This window comes from Elephas maximus, chromosome 17, assembly GCF_024166365.1.
Source record: "Elephas maximus indicus isolate mEleMax1 chromosome 17, mEleMax1 primary haplotype, whole genome shotgun sequence".
Lineage (NCBI taxonomy): Eukaryota > Metazoa > Chordata > Mammalia > Proboscidea > Elephantidae > Elephas > Elephas maximus.
The window spans coordinates 31,337,847-31,343,172 of NC_064835.1; the positions used below are offsets into that span (position 1 = coordinate 31,337,847).

General features: G+C 41.0%; 1 pseudogene; it reads right to left on the reverse strand.

The window, feature by feature from the left end:
- Positions 1 to 4,321: 4,321 nt before the first annotated feature.
- LOC126060200 (ragulator complex protein LAMTOR5-like) lies at positions 4,322 to 4,597 on the reverse strand (annotated as a pseudogene).
- Positions 4,598 to 5,326: the final 729 nt, after the last annotated feature.

A 5,326-nucleotide genomic window follows, 5' to 3' on the forward strand; every position in this document is an offset into this window, starting at 1 on the left:
CTAATCTATTTTTTTTTCCCATTAGGGGAAATTGGATCTTTGAAAACATTGGGAAATGTTCAAAGTCATAGAATGGGTATCAATGCTAGAGGCAAAAATGAAGCCCAGGTGACCAGCTCCTTTGTAAGCTAGATTGCATGAGAATGAATGGTGTAGGATATTCTATTTGAAAAGAGCTTTCTGTTTGTTTTCCTCTGAAATGGGAGTGAAGAAGAATGTTGGATATTTACCAGAACATAGCACAGTCCCTTGTACATAATGTTAAGTGAATAAATGCTCATTTCCTTCCCTTTTCTTTTCTTTCTCTTTCTTACATTTCTTCTTTGACTTTTCATCCCTGAAAAAAATTACTTCAATCTCTTTTTAATTCTCCTGTGACTACATCTCTCCAGGCATTAAGCAAAATCTCTCTCCCCCACTTCCTTCCTCCCTTCCTTCTGCTCCCTGCCCTCTCCTAACTCCACCCCCCACACATGTTCAAGGTGAGAAAGACAGTACAAGGGAAAGAAGTAACCAATCAAAGTTAACAGATGGTGAAGCAGTATAGCAGGTTCTAGAGAAAGAGGATATGAGAGTGTTGTTTTTTTTTTCCTTTGGCCTTTGGAATCTTGAGAAAAGGAAAAAAAAATCACCCCTGTGGGTTGGTGTTTGATTTTTTCACAACTTCATGTTCTTCTCATTCTTGGCCAGCCCCACCACCTGCTGGTGCCTGACCTGCCAGAGTTAAGGTTAGCCTGACAGGAAGTGCTGAAAGGATGTTGAGGGAAAAGTTCAATGGTAGAACATGCTGTGCTCGCAGCCAGAGTTTTCTCACACACCTGTCCAATTAAGAATGGGGGCCTATTCTGAGTAAATTATGCTGCAGCTTTAGCTCTAAAGTGAGAAGGGATGCTGTTCCCTCCTACCAGAGCCAGAAGCCTCCTGGGACTGCGGCAAATGCACCTGGCCCGACGTCCGAACACAGAGTGGCACTCATCTGCTCCTTCCAGGTGTGTAGCAGGCTTTGTGGCTTCCCATAGCACACACCACCTGGCAACCTGCATGTAAGTAGGCCAAATGCCCACTTCCTGATAAGTCATATGTGCTAAGTGGTAGAATACCTGGCACACAAGCCAGCTGGTTCCAGTTTAAAGTGGTTTTCCTTTTTTAGTTATCCTCTCCAAGGGAATACAATTATTCAGATTCAATTTCAATAAATTTAGAAATGCCAAAATACAGAAATTTTTATATAATGTAAATATGTTTTAAGCTGTCTGGTTTGTGCCTGCTCTTATGGCCATACCCCACCTTACTTACTATATCCTTCCTTCCTTCCAGCTTTCTAGACACACACGCATCTTCCTACTTGCTATAAAGGAGGCGAGTGCTATGGGGATTTTTTATTGTATGTTAATAGTGTAGTTAGTGGGTAAGAGATGATCTAGCTTGCATTCAAGTTGTGTTTACTAACCAGATAATGGTTAGTTAGCTGACTGAGAAAGAATTCATTAGAAAGGAAAAAAATGTCAGGTACTTCACCAGTACATTGTCTAATGACAACGCCGAGATTCCAGAGGGGAGCTGGAGATTCCTAGCAAAATATAAAATCTCTCACTCAGATTTGTTCATTGTTCTGTCATAAACTTAAAAAAAAACAGCTGTGAGTGAAAAGCTGTAAGAACTATTAACCAAACTCTGTGAGAACTCAGTAGGCAGGGTAGCATAGCTTTGATACTTGTTTAATAGAATGAAGCATAGCAGGAAGACACTCATTTCCTCTCAGTAAGGGGCTTCTTCTTCAAAACATCGTCTGACCCATAGCAACCCCAATCGACTCTACTGAAATGGGTTTGTCTTTTTTATTTCTTCAAAACATCTAACACCACTACCCCCGACCATCCCTCCACCCACAACATATTAACAACATATATGGCTCCGGAGGCAGAAATGGTAGAAGCCAATGGGCAGGGGTAGGAGACAGGGCAGCATGGGCAGTTCTGAGACCACGTGGCAGGAGCCCCTTGGCATGAACCTCCACACTGACATGGCAATGAGGATGATGAGATTGTCTTAGAAAGCCACATAAGCAGCAGAGTTCCCACTGCAAAATCCACTGAAGGAGCTGGGAGAAAAATGGAAAGTGGCAGGTATCATGCGGAAGCTGTAAAATAAACTCTGGGGATTCCCAGACGCGAGTATAGGTGTTCCTTCAATGGCTGGTGGGGCTCAAGTCATAAAAACACAGAACTCCCTACTTTTTAACTTCCTAATAGCTAGGCCCTGAAGGAATAATATTAGCCATGGAATAATAAAATGTTAGTGCTGACAAATACCCATAAGAGTCTAAGAGAAATGCAGAGAACTCCCGAAGGTCACGCAGCCTGTGAGAGCAAAGGCAGTGGTGACAACACAGCTCCTGTGTGTCTTAGTGAGTGAATCCTCTTGCTGCATTTGTGCAGGACTTTTTTCTAACCCTTTAAAGTATAACCATCCATGAGTGGCGTGGCATCATAGTACCTAAAAGCATGGTCCCTGAAACCTGGCTACCTGAGTTTGAACTCTAGTTCTGCCTCTTTTATTGCCTATGTGACTTCGTATACATTCTTTACCCTCTCTGTACCTCAGTTTTCCAGTTTAGAATAATAAAACTACAACATAAGATTTTAGTGAATATTAAGTAAGTTTATATGAGTAAATCTCTTAGGCTAAATGAATGAACCATAGTTGACTCAAATGATCCTAGAAATAACTAGAAAACCACAACAATTCTAACTCAATGGATTAAAAACGGAAAATAGAGGTAGAGTAACTTGGAAGGAAATAGCTACAAACACACACTACACACACACATTTAAAAGTCAAGAATAATACCTAAGAAATAGACCAAAAATACATCAGGAAAAAAAGGATTCCTAGAGTGAAGTCAGCAAAAATGGCAGATAGGCACCTCCAAGGCCCAAACCCTCCACAGAAATACTGAAAAATCAAGCAAACATTTTCCACAACAATTTTGTAAGAACTCTGGAAAACAGTCAAAGGTGTACCTAGTGAATGCTGAACTAAGAAAAGAGCAACTTAAACATGGTCGGAAAGCTTAATGAAGCTTTCATTTGCTCCTTTCCCACCCCTTCTCGGTGCAGTGGCATCTGGAGGATCACTGCATTCCCAGGAAGGGAGCGGGATTCCAGGTTCTGGAAGGGGAATAGCAGACCTTATTCACAAATTATTGTGTTGGTCTGTTGTAATCTGTCTGGGAGCTACTTGAGAATCTGACGCAAGGTCCCTTTTGTTTCACCTAACATTGAACTCACTTGGGGTGGGAAAAGCAGCAGGCATCCTGAAAAACATTGTAAAGCAAATAGAAAAAACGCAGCCACCTAGGGCAAAACATTACTGTTAAGGCATGAAATAAAAAAAAATAAAGGCAATAGAGTACCAAAAACCTTGAAGAAAATGTTGGGGGGGGTTTCTTTGGGAAATGTGGGCATTCAAAAGTGCCCATTTAGCTGGGGAAATTCTAATGCCATGAACATAAAAAAAAAAAAAAAATTTTTTTTTTTTTTTACATACTCAGGGCATAATGTATGTTAAGAAAACACCTGGGAAGACCATGAGCTTTCACTTCTGGCTGATCTCTAGGCTCAGTACAAGCAGGAAACATAAGCTAAGGCAGAGTTATAAACAGCCAGGCTAAGCATTGAAGAAATGCCACAGCACTTAGCCAATCTGAACACTGGGAAAAAGTTCCTTCCTCCCCTCCTTCCTCCCCTCCTTCCTTCCCTCCTTCCTTCCCTCCTTCCTTCCTCCCGCCCTCCCTCTCTTCCTTCCTTCTTTATTCCTTACTTCCCTCCCTTCTGCCGCCTTCCTCCCTTCCTCTCTCACCCCCTCCCTTTCTTTCTTCTTTTTTTTCTAGTCATTTGAAAAACTGTTGCAAAACAATAACTAAAAACAGAAATGAAAATAAAGATATTATTATCAATTTCGAGGCATACAGCCATGCATTAATAAAATAGGATGGCTCAAGTAGACAAAGTAAAGTATTATGATGCAGTAATAAATAAGGGTTCTTTCCTCCGCCCCCTTCGACCAGATTTATTGAATACAACAAAATTCTATACACAAAGTAACCTGGACATGCTGCTTCAAAACATAATCCTTTCTTACCAGTATTTTGATAGGTTAGTCCATAGCGTGTCAAAAGCAGCTTACTCTAAAATAAACAGAAAAATACAGAATGTACTTTAAATGAATGGCCTAACTACTGGAACTTTCATAGTTCTATAAGATAATAAACATGATAGAATCTAGTTCCTATGATAGGCTGAAGAACTGACATGGGATGTCAAGGGGTCATTGTATGCACTGCCACTGTGATGTCATTGTGTTTTTGCATCATAATCACCCCGTTATCTGATTCTAGACACACTCATGGGAATACCAGTGGGATCAGAGGTTAGTTTAACTGCTTGCTGGGCTAGAACAGAGATCACCCCAGCATGCTCCTCCAACAGAATCACAGGCAGCCCTGATTAAGTCCTTGTGAATCTGTGCACAGGACTCCAACAGTAGACGGGTTCTTCATTGTGTCCTCCAAGTACTGCACCAAGGTCGTCTCCATTCCACCTGCTCTCAGTCCCCAGCCTAGAGTCCCACAGCACATCCTTCCTTCTCCACTACAGGCTTGGGGTACTCCACGGTCACATGACACAAGCTGGGCCTGGATCTGGACCATGCCTCCAGGGGACAAAATTTATCATGGCACATTACCTGCATTCTTTTTTTTTTTTCCTCTCTTAAAATAATTTATTGAAGACTAAAGCATCTTTGTGAATTTATATTTTTAAGGGCTTGGCAATACATATAAAATATTTCACCTTTTTTTTTAATCAGCTTTTTTTTTTTATTGTGCTTTAGGTGAAACTTTACAGCTCAAATTAATTTCTCATACAAAAATTTATACACATATTGTTATGTGACACTAGTCGCAATCCCTATAATGTGACAGCACACTCCTTTCCACCCCGGATCTTTTGTTTTCATCCAGCCAGTTTCTGTCCCTTCCTGCCTTTTCATCCTACCTCTGGACAGGAGCCACCCATTTGGTCTCTTGTATCTGATTGAACTAAGAAGCACACTCTTCACAAATATTATTTTATGTTTTATAGTCCAGTCTAACCTTTGTCTGAAGAGTGAGCTTCGGGAATGGTTTTAGCTCTGTGTTAAGAGAGTGTCCGGATGCCATGACTTCAGGGGTTCCTCTAGTCTCACAGACCATAACAAAGGGGTTTTAAGAGAATACTATAAACAATTGTATACCAACAAATTAGATAATGTACACGAAATGCAC